Raw genomic sequence first — 15,133 nt, forward strand, 5'->3', positions numbered from 1 at the left:
AAGATAATAGTCTCATGTATCCCAAACTGGCCTCAAACTCACATGTACCCTCCACCTCTAAAGTGTTATTACTATGTCTATTTTCTTTTAATTATTGTTATATTTATTTACTTATGGAGAGCATACGGTGGTACCAGTTGCCACAGTATGCATATAGAGATCAAAGCACAAATCGTAGGTGCCAGTTTTCCTCTGCCAGATGTGTCCCGGGGATAGAATTCAAGTGTTCAGTCTCTGAGGCAAACCCACTATCTCGCTAGCCCTATGCCTGGTTTTTAATGTAGTGCTAGGGATAAAACTCGGGGTATCATGCATGCTAGGTAAGTACTCAGCCCCCTCCAATGTCTTAAGTAGGAATGCTGAGGGTTGAGGATTATTGTCTCAACACTGCAGATTGGAAGAAGTATGCTGCAAACTGAGGGCATCACAGGCGAGTACCACCGCCTATCTATTGCGGTTAACAATCAAACTCCCAAAACTGTTAACTCAGAGGGGCTTATGCGCAAACAGCACAAAGTTGAACCCAACCAGATGTGTGTGGTGTGGCTCAAGTCTCCCCAACTCCCAGTGAGTGCTTTCTGGGTGCTAGATACTATTTTAAACCTGTTATGCCCGCCAACTAATTTAATCTCCTCACCATTATGAAATGGGCCATGTCGATATTTTCTGTTACACGGCTAAGAAGCGAGGAACCCTGGCTGAGTGAGAGTAACTACCTAGTCACACAGCAAGGCAACTGGTGGAGGCAGCTTTTGAGCCCTAGTAATCTTGCTTCCCCAAACTAACTTCTATGTGGTCTTTACTTTTTAGATGTATTTACCTTTATTCATAGTGCACATGCGCAACTATGGAGGTCAAAGGACAACTTCCAAGAGTTGGTTCTCTCTTTTTACCACCTGGGTTCTGAAAATCAAACTCAGGTTGTCCTGATGGGCAGCAAGCTCCTTTTCCTACTGAGCCATCTCAATGCCCCCCCCTTTTTTGTTGTTGTTTCTCTTTTCTTTTTTTACGTATTTATTCATTTATTTAATGTATATGAGTGTTCTGTCTTCATGCACACCAGAAGGAATCTGATCCTACTACAGATGATTTGAGTCACCATGCGGCTGCTATGAAATAAAGTCAGGACCTCTGGAAGAGCAGTCAAGTGCTCTTAACCACTGAGCCTTCTCCTAGTCCCTGTTGTTTATTTGTTTTTGAGACAGGTCAGCACAGGCTGACCAAGAACCCACTTGACAAGTGAGGATAACCTTGAACTACTAATTCTTCTGGGTCTCCCTCTTTGATGGGTGATTAGAAGTATTCATCACTGTACCTATTATTTTGATTTGTTGTTGCTGCTGAGATAAGGTCTCAGTCTGTAGCCCAGGCTGAACTTGAACTCATGGAGATCCTCCTGCCTCAGCTTTGAGAATGCTGGGATTATAGGCATGAGTCACTACACTGGGTAAGGATGAGGGATAAGAAACTGCTGCATCGCTGGGCAGTGATGGCGCACACCTTTAATCCCCCGCACTTGGAAGACAGAAGCAGGCAGAGCTCTGTGAGTTCAAAGCCAACCAGGGCTAAACCCTGTCTCGAAAAAAAAAAATTTAAATAAAAAAGAAAGGAAAAGAAAGAAAAGGAAAGAAAGAAAAAGGAAAAAAAGAAATTACTGTATCTATGAGGTTAATACATTCCTTGGTAACAATTTAGGATAAATGTAACAGTTTAGGATAAATTTAAACTAATTCAGACCTTTGAAAGGCTTTTGAATTCTTTGCAATAGGCATGTCAAATAAATAGTGTACCTTCGAAAATGTGCCTTCCAATATGGGTGTTTGTGACACTGGTCTTTTAATTTTTCTGTGGGTTTGTACTTCTTCAAGGTAAAATTCTATTTGTTTCCAACCTCCTCTTTTTCAGGACAAATTAAATCTTTTTTTTTTAATCTTCTTAACTATCCTGAAAAGTTGAATTAGGAAACTAAAGGGAGCAGCAATCTTGCAGACAGGTAGCTAACAGTTGGATGGGAGAGGCCTACACTTCTCCCCCAGCATCCTTTGAGATCCTTGGAGTTTTTTGCCATGTAGCCACCATCCTGGCACATATCAGTAACCCCAGTATTTAGTAGGTGGAGACAGGAGGGTCAGGAGTCTAAAGCCAACATCAGCAACATGAAACCTTGTCTCAAAATAAATACTGCTTCCCCATCCCCCGCCCCTGACAAAAAAATTTTTTTTGTCATGTACAGGTATTACCCCTAACATCTGCAACCAACATGATCTAGTTGTCTGGGTGGGGCCTTGGGGAAGAAAACCTATTTAGCAGACTGTGCTGAGGGCATTTGTGGCAATCCATCTTTATGTAAGTGGAACATGGGTTAAAAAGACACCACACGCTGAAATAAGACAACTGTTGGAGCCCCTGTCTTCCAGGAGCTCTGGGCATCGCAAGCCCCTGTGCAAAGCGTACACATGAACTGGCCGTAGTGGCGTCCACCTGTAACCCAGGACTCGGGATTTAGCAGGAGTTCAAGAATACCTGGCCTACATATTGAATTCCAGGCCAGGCTGGGCTACCATGTCTCATACTGCTCCCCCTACTTCATGTCTGCCTGTCTGTTGTTCTTGCCCACGTGCACGTGCGCGCGCGCACACACACAGACAGACAGAGTAAAAGCACAAGCTCTCCGCTTTTGAGTGAGAAAGCAGATTCCTGGAAACCATGGCTATTCCTCCTGCCTCCCTTGTACAAGCCATCAGCATGGTATTGAATAGACCAAAGAGACTTGAGCTAAAGGATGATGAATGAGTGACTGAAGCACTCTCCCTCGCTACCCATGGAGAAGCACGTGACTCGACACCCACCACCCGCCCCCTAGTTCTCTGTATAGGGAACTTCCCCTTCCCAACCTTGACTTCCGCAGACAATGATCACATTTTTCTGCGGTACAGGCTCTAAGTCACCAAGTGTTCACAAACACTCAAGTCCTGAAGCTAACATGCAGGGACTCAGGCTATCCCAAGCCCCCCCCCCCCCAAGCCATCTGATGAAGGGAAGGGACCCTGCTATTGGCCAACTCGTTCAGTCTTTTGGGAAGCTGTCACAGAAGCCAGGAATTAGCCACCTTTAAACCTGAATGGGGAAGTACTGTTCTGAGAGGCCTGCAGAGTGGCAGTAGGGCTTCCTGGGACTTAAGCTAGCTTCAGGGAAGGGTGCCCAAATTTGGGGGCAATGAGGTCTGAGTAGTGGGCTGGAGAGGGCACACTGCCAGCTCTGGCTGGCCTGGAGCCAAGAAGTCTGACTGAACTTGGGCCAGCCCTGTTGGCCCACAGACTCAGTAAGCTCACAGCTCCAGCGTTCCTTGCCTCTTTGTTTGCGCTGCCCTACAGTTCCCTGGTAGTGTTTAGGAATGCTTTGAAGGTTCCAGCAGGTTTCGCCAGTGCTGAGGGAAACCAAGAGCAAAGGCTGGGCCCAGGCCAGGTGGCTTGAAGGAGGGCACCTGTGATCACACTGCAACACCCCAACGGGCAAGTGGAATCTAGGGGGCACAGAGGGAGTGTGCCCAGGGGAGGGAAGATATATTTAAGCTAGTTCGAATTCTCTACTAGGAGACTCCCCTCACAATTCGAAACCGTGCAGATTCACAACTTTGTTTTGTTAAGGGAGTCAGTATTCCCTTATCACATGTGTGGGGTGTGTGTGTGTGTGTGTGGGAGAGAGAGAGAGAGAGAGAGAGAGAGAGAGAGAGAGAGAGAGAGAGAGAGAGTTGGGGGGGTGGAGCACAAGCTATTCTTTTCTGTTGGCGGAGGGCAGCAGCACAGGCTAGTCCTGACTAGAAAAGCTGCCTTCTTGATTTGCATCAAAATCTCTGGCCTGCCCCCCCAGGGGAAATAAAGTCAGGCAGGCTTCCCAAGGAAGGGGAAGTAAAGGGCCCGTGTGACCTCTGCCACCATCAACACTGAACAATCTGGAAGGCCCTGGAGTTTAGCCCCAGCGGGGTGGTTCACTTCAGATAGGCATAGAGGGGCTGGAGAGATGGCTCAGAGGTTGAGAGCATTGCCTGCTCTTCCAAAGGTCCTGAGTTCAATTCCCGGCAACCACATGGTGGCTCACAACCATCTGTAATGGGGTCTGGTGCCCCCTTCTGGCCTGCAGGCATATACACAGACAGAATATTGTATACATCATAAATAAATAAATATTTAAAAAAAAGAAAGAAAGAAAAAAAATAAAGATACAGATAGGCGTAGAGGTTCCTAGTCGCCACAGGCTGCCTGTGGCCTAACCTCCCTTCAGGAATCTAGCTGAAGGCTAGGGGTAAAAGTGGAGCTCTGGAAGAGGCTGACTTCCTTCTCAGTCTCAGCTCACTCACTGTGGGCCTTTGTTGTCCTCCACAGAAAAGGTAGGAGCATTTTGAGGATTCTAGCTCTGGTGGCCCCAGATGCCCAATATACTGCTTTGCATACAGCAAGTCTTAAAAATGGCTAAAAGTTTCGCCCAGGAACAGCAGTTTTGTCCAATCAGGAGTTCCTTTAGTCCTCTAACTCTGTGTCCTTGGTACTTGGGTTCTGGTCTTACTTTTTGTCACAATGACCCAATGTTTTCACCCTCAGAATCAATTTCCTCCACTGAATTAGCCAGGGTTCAAAGCCCCAAGGCCTTTCCAGGTCTTTGGCCACCTTTCTTTGCAGGCAGCTCTGATCATCTGGATCCCATGTAGGGGCCAGCAGCTTTGGCTGCATACTCTCCTGTTCCTTCCGCTCCGTGTAACTTGACCATACACTCGATCCTTGGGCTCTTTGACACATCTGTTCCTTTCTGTCTCCACAGCCATTTATACAGTTCCAGCTCCGGAGTACATAGGCCTGTATAGCACGTGAGCGATGACTCCAAAGCCACAAGGGCACTTGGGTCATTTTTTTTTTCTCTGCAGCTAGCATTGTCTAGAGCTCTGATAAACCTCCCCTCGCTCCCAGATGATGACACAGGCCTGGTTTAGGGACATGTGGTCTCTGGATTTTCCTTCATTCCCATTTCTACTTGTTTCGGTATTGGCATTGATGTGGCCTCTGAAACTCTGCTTAGGGTAAACAAAGTGATCCGAGGGGTCCCTTTCCTCCTACTCTCAGAAAAGTCACTTTCCCTGCTTAAGTAATGACCGCCTTTTCCTTCCAGCTTCCTGTCAGCCTACGTATATTTAGTGCAAGCTGCCCTGGGTAGAGTTTAATTAGGTACCAACTCACCCAGGGGCAAAAACCAAGGACCCCTCTCAGGTTGAACAAATGGGACCCAGGCCTGATGTAGGAGCCTGTAGTCAGCCTCCCCTGGTTGGTAAGTGACTGGCGGCCAGCAGGTATAGGGCTATCCATTCGCAGCTAATGATCGCCTTAGGCACCAAATGATGGAAAATCCAGGCCGGCTGGCAAGCTGCAGGGCGCAGCCAGGGACAATTGTACGGACCAGTTTAAGGGCGGCTGCAGGGAGGGATGGCAGAAGGAACATAATGTGTGTGTCTGTGTGTGTGCGCGCGGGTGTGTGCATGTGTGTTTTCTCCCCCCAGCCTCCCTGCTACCTTTCCCCAGCTTATGCTCTTTTCTTACATTTTTCTCTTGTTTCTAGCCCACGCAAGTGGAAATTAGAAAGGTCTTTGAATCCATTTATTTGTTTTAATAAAGACAGCATTTTAAGCAGCATATTTGCAGCAATTGAGTGTTAAACTAAACACCAAGCCAGCTAAATGTGTTAGGGGGAATGAAAAGTCAGTTTACCAGAAACATATAATTAACACGTTCTTTGACTTTTTCTAAGCCTTTGTCTGGCTCAGGACAAGACAGAAGAGCCATGATCAACTTTAATAAAATGAAAGATCACATTCAGGCAAAAGGGGGTCAGGAAAGTTCCGAGTGAAAACAAAGGCAGAAGAAGGGATTTGGGGCATTAAAAGATATATGCTTTAAAAAGACATCTTTTGTTTCTCTACGTTAGTCAACAGCCATTTTCTCCTTCCCAATAGGAAGACTCTAGCTTGGACTGTACCTGTGAACAGTCACAGAAGCACAGTCCTGGAGGGGAAGGGGGGGGGGGACACAGTCCTGTAAGGGGAGAGGAGGGGGGACTGTACCTGTGAACAGTCACAGAAACAGTCCTGGAGGGGGAGAGGAGGGGGAACTGTACCTGTGAACAGTCACAGAAACACAGTCCTGTGAGGGGAGAGGAGGGGGGACTGTACCTGTGAACAGTCACAGAAGCACAGTCCTGGAGGGGAAGGGGGGGGGGGACACAGTCCTGTGAGGGGAGAGGAGGGGGGACTGTACCTGTGAACAGTCACAGAAACAGTCCTGGAGGGGAAGGGGGGGGACACAGTCCTGTGAGGGGAGAGGAGGGGGGACTGTACCTGTGAACAGTCACAGAAACAGTCCTGGAGGGGAAGGGGGGGACACAGTCCTGTGAGGGGAGAGGAGGGGGGGACTGTACCTGTGAACAGTCACAGAAACAGTCCTGGAGGGGGAGAGGAGGGGGAACTGTACCTGTGAACAGTCACAGAAACAGTCCTGGAGGGGGAGAGGAGGGGGGACTGTACCTGTGAACAGTCACAGAAACACAGTCCTGGAGGGGGAGGGGGAAGGTGGAACAAGGCACCTGCAGGAAATGCGGGGGGGGGGGGGGGGGGGTTGTCAGGAGGCTGGGAAAACCGGGCTAAAGGAAATTCCCATGACACAAAACGGGAGTCTTCCCATGGCCCGACTTCCAATAAACTGTTCCCCTCCTCAGCCCTTGGAGAAAGTGAAATAAGACATTAGACTTTCAATAATCTCATATGGTGATGATCAATCAAAACCCAGAGGAGAATGCCAATTTATAGAAATTGTATCTGCTTCACTGGGCGGCTGGAACCAGGGAGCTGAAAAGAACACTGTGGCCGCCTTTGATGTGTGAAGTTGCTCCCAAATGACAAACGCCAAAAAGCACTGCCTGTACACATGGGGTCTTTTCAAAGAGAGGGCGCTCCACAGAGGGCTGTCCTGGGCCTCTCAGTGTGGGGACCTGTCTAAAGGGGAAGCACATGCTTAGGCCACGTAAACGCTATTAGTTTCCATTAGCTGCTGCTTATTTTAAGCCGGAGTTGCCATCTTTCTTATTTGTTTTATCGCCACTGAAGTTTATTTACTGAATTAACTTTTAATGGACCCTCGACTTTGTTCTTCAGAGTTAGCTTCTAATACTTGGGCCTTTTTAGCTAGGCCCCCTCCAGGCTTTGTGATCAGCTTGCCTTTGTGACCCTCAGGCCCTGTCCCCTCCACCCCAATCCTGGAGGTGAAGAGCTCAGCCTCTGTTAACTCCTTGACTGCTGGTGTCTTTTTTGTGTAGCTACTAATCACCTCCTTTTGATCACTGCCAAGTTCTCAGGTTGAAGGAAGGAAAAAAGACCTCTTGACCATTCTGACTGGCTTTCCACATGAGCCTGAAAATGTCGACAAATTTGAAACATCTGCCGGGCTGCTTTGGTCTGATTGCTAAAATATGCCGACCTCAAGCCCCCTCCCCCCGCCCTTTTTAATCTGTTTCATATTCACAAATTAAGCATTTAGTCTGGGTAATAAATCAGGGCGGTTTACGAGGCTCACAAGAGACAAACAAGCGAAAAGGGCGCAACACAAGCCCTTGGAAGCGGAGCTGCCAGAGCCGGGAACTCCACGCACTGGAACTCCTAGGGCAGCCCTGGTGCACCCCGAAAAGACTCCCACACCCACTCTTTGGCGGGTCGGGGGGCCTAGTAAGGTAGAGGGTATAGATGAACAGCCCTAGCCTAGGCCCACACGCCTGGAACCTTCCGCGATAATCTGGAGTACCTGGCCTGCTCCAGCTCCGTGCAACTGGGCACCCTTGCCCTGCAAGGAAGCTGCTGCTGGCAAAGGTGAACACCTCACCCCACCCCACCCCGCACACACACCCTGTAGTGGGCCCATTAACCCACAGAGATACTGGGTTCCCCTCCCCCACCCTCTCCTATCCGGCTGGGCTCAGCCTTAAAGATTTCCAACCCTACACTAACCAAGGAAGAAAAAGAGTCCCTCCATGCCCACACGTGACTGCCACCAAGCCTGGGCATGAACCTCTCTGGGCCCGCTCCCTCCTCCCAGGTTTCAAACCTAAGTAGCCACAAAGCTACTTTCAGATTCAAATGCAAAGCGGATGGCGCCTTTTGAGTGGATCCAGGCTTTACAGAGGAGCTGGAAAGAGGACCAAAGACACAAACGGGACGCGTCCAGCCCCGGTTTTAGTGGCCACGCAAACTCGGGGGGGGGGGGCTCTTATTTGTGCGTTTCCCGCCTTCCCTGGATCAACCGTGAGAAGTGGACCTGGACCAGAGGTTTCGGACCAGTCCCAGTCCAAAACCTTGAGAGACCTCCCTCAGAGAAGAGTGGCTCTGGGGTCACCTCGATTGGGCCCTTTGTCGCCCTGCTATATACTAAAGTTCCCTAACGACTGATGTTCTTGATGCTATCACGGGACGCGGTGGGGCGGGAAACCGGGGATCCTGGCTGTACAGCCCACCCCGAACCTAGGGAGAGGGTATAGGAACAATTCCCCCAACCCGCAACATAGCACAAACGTCGCCCTTCCTCTTTCCCTAGCACACATTCCAACTGCGAAAGCCATTACCGCCGGCGCGCGAGAGACTTTTAAAATATTTACAGCCCGCTCTCCGCACGGTAGCCTGATCCATCTTGTGGGCGCGGAGGCGGGGCGCTCAGGCGGGGGAACGGAGCCCGGGTGGGGAGCGCTAGCTGCTTCTCCCCACCCGCCGTCCCCGGATCCTCTCGCTGCTCCCACTTCGTAACCCCGGGCTGGAGAGGCGACCCGAGCTTGTGCGCAGCGCCCCCGGGGGCCCTGGCCCGGCCGGAGAGGGCGGGGGGGGGGGGCAGAGTCCGAGAGAAGGGAGGGCGGGGAGGCTGATTTAGAGGTTCTCACCGGGAAGCGAGCAAGGCACAGACCTGAGAGCCGCCGTGCGGTGAAATCCGAGGAGCTCTCTTGGCGAGGAGGGGCTGTCAGAGGCCATTTATCTCTCGCCAGAGTGGAGGCTCGGCTCCCACACCGCCCGCGAGTAACAATGGCAGCGAGCAGCAGCTCTGCACGCGCTTCAGTGCATGAATGGATTGCGGAAGATGCCTGCGCTCCGCTCCGCTCCGCACCCGCGGCTCCTCGAGCGCCCCTCCCCGCCCCCGCCCCCGCCCCCGCCCCCGCCCCCGCCGCCTCCCTCGGCCCCCATGGGCGCCTCGCCTCTCGGGGTTCACAAATTGGGCCCTACGGCGTGGTCCTTCTCACTCAACCGGCGCCTCCCCCTCCTCACCCCGGTTCCCCCAAGCCGTTCCCAGGGCCTTGGCACCTCGCCATCGATAGTCATTAGGGGCTGAAACTTGACACTAGCCTTCCCAGCCTCCCCGACGCAGCCACCCCCGCCGGCTCGTTCCCTTTCTCCCGGCCCTGGCAGCTCGCGGCAAGTTTACTTTCAAGGAGTTGGACCGTGTTTCCGCCGCAGAGGCCGACCGCCAGCGGACCGGAGGGGGGGGGAGGGGGGAGAAGGGGTGTGTGGGGAGGAGGGAGTCGGGGCTCCGAAGGGTGTCACCTGCCCTGAGGCCTAGGGTGTTCCCAGGTGTTCGCTGGCTTTCAGCCCAGTCGCCACTCCCAGTCCGCTGATCCACAGCGGGTCTTTGCATTTGGCACGTGCGCATGCACTCTGGGTACTCGGACCCCAGCCCACATGTCCCGCCAACTTTCCGATAGGCAGCAAAACAGTGTGCCCAAATTCTTCACGGCGACTAACAGTCTCCAGAGTGTTGGGAGAGGTCAGCCGCAGACGTGTGCCCCTTCGACTCTGCATAGGAGGTCTAATAAAAGTCCCTCGCCAGTTTCGGCTTGGGTTGGAACGAAGCAAACCCTAGCCCTCCGGGGTTCGGATCTCATAGTCCTGCCAACAGTTTCTAAAGACTGGAGAACCCTCTAGAAGTGGATACCCACAGCGACCTTAAGGCAGTGCCTAGTAGCCCGCGGGAAAAGGCCAGGTTTCAGGAAGCCAGCCACACGTGCGCAAAGGCGCACGCAGGGAGGCAGAGCGCGACCCGTGGACCCAGGAGACTAGTGAGGACAGGCGAGAAGCTGGCAGTGAGACAAAGCCAGAGAACGCCAGGAAGGCTCAGCCGCAGACCCGGAAACACAGGCACAGCAGCCGCCACCAGAGCCCATCGCGGAGGCGTGCGCAGCCAGGCCCTGCCCGGTACATCTCAATTCATGTGAGAACGCGCACTCGGACTCTAGGAGGGCCCTGCTGCTAGGGTTAGTCTCTGTCTGTCCGGGGTAGGTCAAGTATATTTGGAACTTCCCAGCAGAGAAGGGGTCCCTGGGGCGGTCTTTAAGGCTCCAGGCCCCTCTGGTGTCCATCCACCCTTCTCAGAGCTTGGGACAAAGATAGTAGGTTAATAATAGCAGTTCAGCACATTCTCAGAGGAGGAGCATGGTCTTAGAAGTGCCAATGGGCTTCCCTATGATGGTATCATTGGGCACACTACCCATTTTGACTTTTAAGCAATTAGGAACCAAGCTGGGTTTCCCTCAACCACTAACCCTGTAATGCAAGTCGAGTAAAGATCTAGCATAGGTACCAAGGCTCTCTGGCCACAGCCATCATACTGGGCCAATCAGTGCCTAGCAAGCCTCAGTTCCCTTCCTGTCACCACGGGCTCCACTGCACTGGCAGTGGCTGCAAAACTTCTCCCTCACATGAAGCCAAGTGCTTTCCACTGCTGTTGGCTGTGCCCATAGACACTCCCTGAACCCACACACTGGAACACACTCATGCTTCTTCTGGCCCTTCTGTCTTCCTGCTGGTTGTCCTCTCAAAACCTGAGTGTCTAACCCAGTGAAGTAGTAGATGGCTGTCATGGAGTCTGGGTGGTCAAGTGGAGGCCACCGGAGAGTGAAGGCCAAAGCCTTTAAAGAGGAATGAACTTTTCTGTCTGAGAAAGAAGGCATCTAGGCATCTCAGCCTGATGGGATGGGGAAGCAGAAAGGGAAGGCCAATACCAGTCTCAGCCAGCCTTCCAAGGGAATAGTTTCTCTTTTGCACCAGTGGTTCCATCCATCTGTAAGGGAGCCAGAGTAGACAGCATTACCCGCGGTGGCAGAAGAGGAAAAGGGCCCCAGAGTTCAGCTGCTGGAATAGGCCCCGAGTTTCCTGCTGGAGTTCACTTTCCTGCTCAGGAGGCTGTGTGCTTGTCTGGGGTGAGTCTGTAGAGGGAAGGGTGACTCCTGGCCAGGAACAGCCATCCAGTTAAGGAAGTCCCTGAAGGAAGGACAGAGCTCCACACCTCTTCCTCTGTCCAAGTCCCGTACAGAAGTCCTAGCTCTTTACATTGAAACATGGAGTGCTCCCCCCCCCCCACTGCCCTTGGGCAAAGGCTTTAAAGTTCCTCCCTATCCCTACAGCAGGAGGTCTCAAGTCAGTCTTGGGAGGCCTAGCCCTCCCCTCTGACTTCCATCCCTGCCCACCCCCCAGCCTTGGCTGCAAGATGCCTCGAGTCCAACTGTGGTTTCTGGGCAATAAAACAACTATTAAAGTCACAGGCATGGTTGATGATTTGCATCACATCCTCTCATGCACGGATTCAATATTTAATATACAATATTGAATACGGATATTAAAAATCAATAGCTAGGGACCCCTGGGGAGATGTCACAAAGCGATCCTGCTTCAAGAATATAACCAGTCCCCCTAAAAAGACAGGAACAGCAAGTTCAGCCAAGCTAAAGTAGGCACCAAGGGAACTGAGGAGTCATGGCTGCATCTCAGCTTCCTGATATGTTTAAGGGTACTTGTCCTAAGTTGAGCAGAAGCAAAGCCAACTAAATGGTATGCTATGGACTTTGCTCGCTGCAGGACCAGAGCTTGTTTCTCTGCAGGCTGCCAGCCAGGTGCATGGAGCTATTCCGTAGCTGTTGGTACTTTCCTTTGGTTCGGGGCTGAGTCTTGTGTGCAGGCTCTCAACTTTTCCCACCATGATGGCTCCTTTCCTGAGCCTCAAGACATCCATCACCTCAGGCTCCGTGGGGGAGAGCTCCTGGCGTAAGCTTTCAGGGAGATGAAGCAGAAATTCCAGTGGCTCAGGATATTCTTCGTATGATAAAAAAGGAGAAGAAGAGGAGGAGGAATGCCTAAGTTGCAGGGTCTTCTGCGGTACCACCACCACCTTCAGACCTGTTGGTGGCTAGGAGCTTCAGGGGAGTGACAGAGGGAATGGGCCAAGAAAGCACATGCGCTTTGTAGTCACGATCAAGATCATCTGTTAAAGAGACAGGAGACAGCAAGCTCCTGGGATACATAATTATCTTTTCAGGCCTGGCAAGGAACACCAATTATTCTCTTCCTTATCAAAACATAGAAATATGCTTTATCAAAAAAAAAAACTAGGCATTCACAGACTGATTAGGTCTGTGAAAGAGAATAAACATTTTCCAGGAATTCCACCTCTCGCCCAGCTATGGAAATGGAAGAGAAACTGACAATAAGAGACATCAAGCTGAAGTTAACTGACTGAAAGGGTCTGGAGAATTTAAATAGATAGGAACAAAAACAAAACCCTAAGTGAACTTGACCTACTGAAGTGCCATCCTACACATCAAGTTAATGATAGCAACTCCGTGAATTTCCTTTTTATCATCGTTTAAACCAACATGGAACTAGTGAGAAGTCTTGGAAAGATCCCTCAGGAAAACCTCACAGTAGCCATTCAGGTAAAAGTCAGAAGTGAAGACCAGAGGTGTTGAGAAATTGCAGTAAGAAGCCTATGGCCTCCAGTCTTTGTTTCCTAACAGTTGTCCTAGAACCATCAAAGCCAGGGTGGGAACAGACACTCCTCTCAGAGCCCAAACAGGAAAAGCAGCTGCGGAAGATCCCCTGATGGTGGTTCACTCAGCCAGCCCCCTGAGAGTTTGCCTGTGTATATGCATGGACTTCCTGGCTGGAATTCCTACTCTTACAGCATTGGACCCTAGGCCTGGGAAATCCACTAGCCATGATTCTATGGGCATGTTGGATAGAAAGCAACAGAGCTGCGCCGTCATCAGCAAACGCTCCCCCAGCCTAAAGGAACTGCTCTCTAGTTCACTTGGCCGCAAGGCCAAACTCTGGCCCTCTTACTAGCCACTCCACTTCACAGGCTCAGCAAACGATTTGCATCCAGGAGGAAGGAGTGGCTAAGGCCAGCAAAGGCGCCCGAAGAGGCTGGGGGGGGGGGGGGGGAGCAGCACGGCAGGCTTGAAGCTGACCCAGCTAGGGAAGATTGCACCTCCAGAACCCAGAGAGTGGTATTTTTCCAAAACCTGCTTGATACTTCAACTCAGACAGCAAGCAGCTTCGTGGCATTTAGATGGCCTATACCCAAAAGTGGGGACGACCTCTGCCAAACTGTAGTGTAGACAAGGGTAGATAGGGGACTGGGTAGGACAGTGGGAATTATTTGCCTGCCTTTGCCACCCCACCCTTTTGTACAGTTTTCCTGTTAGGAAGGGAAGCCAGTGGATTTGTTCTTGGAGGCCCTCTGGACTGCCCGCCACTTCCTGGTGAAAGGCCGTGAGAATAAAGGCTTTCTGCCAAGAGGTCCCCCTGGTTTAACACCTAGAACCTCGAATCCTGGCGGGAATCCTCGCACTTCCAACAAGACTCTCTCTCTTACACACACACACACACACACACACACACACACACACACACACACACACCAAAAACTACTCCCAGAACTGCTGAGGTGAATGCAGAGCCTAAGGCCAGGGTCAGTGAAGGGACTGTCCCCATCACCAACTAGTTGCTGGCCGAGATAACAGCTGTGGGAGGGGGGAAGGGAGCCGCAGGCAGCCACGACTGAACGGTTGCGATCTAGAAAATTCAACAAGAGGCCGCCACAGTGGCGGCGGCTCCAATTAACTGAGCCAACAGGGAAGGCAGAGAGCGCGGCAGCGGCCCTGCCGATCCTGCCCGGGGCGAGCAGGCGGGAGGGGGCGCGGGGTCCCGGAGCTGCCCGGGCGGCCCTCGCACGGCCCCTCCCTGGGCTCACGGAGCGCGCCTGGTGTTTACATACTGTCCTTCCGACACGGGATCAAGTTTCAGGCCGCGCTGGAGGCGCCTGGGGCCGGCCACAGGCCGGGGAGAAGGGAAGAGCTGGAGCGGGATCTAAGGCCGCGCTGCATCGCCGAGAAGACCGGGCCACGCGTGACCGCAACTAGTGTAGCCCTCCCTCCTGGCCAGGGGTGAAAGTCTACCGTGTAGGGTGGCAAAGGCAGGTGGAGGTGCGGAGTGCTGTCCAGAGGGAAAAACACGTCTGGCTCGCGAACGAAGCCCGGGTCTGAGAAGCCACGGGGCGGGGAGGGGGCTCTCTGATTGGAACCCTTCGAGTCCTCTTTGTGAGCCCTCACTCCTCCCCCCAACTCCTTTGATAGACTACCCGATCCAGGCTATTGTTGGGGGCTAAAGGTCTGTGGACTGCAAAGACACACGATTGGGAGCGACCTCTCGCTTTTCCTGGCGCAGCCTGGCCCCAGTGCTGCGGAGTGCCCGAGGGTGCCCGGTGCTGTCAAGTGTGGGCAAGTGAGCTCCAGTTGCCGACACACTGTAAACAGCCGCGTGCGCCCGCCTAGCCCGGGGTGGGAGCCCCAACCCAAACACCTAGTGTCCTCTCGAGCTCCCAGGCGAGGTTTCTGTGGCAGGGACTGAGGAAAGAAAGCCCCTATGGCCTCCCCCAGCCCGCGCGCCGCCACCTGGATCCTGAAGAGAGTGTGGTCAACCTGCAGAGGCGCCAGGTGCTGCTGGGAGGGGAGAGCCAGCCTGTCCCCCTCCCCGTTGAATACTAGCTTTGTTCCCGTAAACAGGGGAAACATTAGGCTGCTGCCCCCAGGGAAACACAAAACTTATTTTTGAATCTCGGAAAGGGCGGCTGACTGAATTTCGAAGTTCCCGAGATCGGCCAAGGAAGGGAAAAGCCGAGGGCTGGGGGAGACCGGGAGACTTGAGAGACAGGCCAAACTGACGACGTGGGAGGAAAGCAGCTCAGGGTGTCCGGGCCGGAGTCTCAGGAACTCAACTCAGCGTGACGGTGCT

General features: G+C 52.3%; 1 protein-coding gene across 1 annotated transcript in view; it reads right to left on the reverse strand.

Moving 5' to 3' along the window:
• Positions 1–9,003, reverse strand: part of LOC121444906 (BCL-6 corepressor-like) — a 91,546-nt gene extending 82,543 nt beyond the window's left edge. The window contains exon 1 of the mRNA XM_041646838.1: positions 8,982–9,003. The gene's annotated coding sequence lies outside the window, so the exon portion shown is untranslated. The remainder of the gene's footprint in view (positions 1–8,981) is intronic.
• Between the last annotated feature and the right edge of the window lie 6,130 nt (positions 9,004–15,133).

This window comes from Microtus oregoni, unplaced genomic scaffold (genome assembly GCF_018167655.1).
Source record: "Microtus oregoni isolate MIOR12 unplaced genomic scaffold, Mior012 000147F_ref0000457, whole genome shotgun sequence".
NCBI lineage: Eukaryota > Metazoa > Chordata > Mammalia > Rodentia > Cricetidae > Microtus > Microtus oregoni.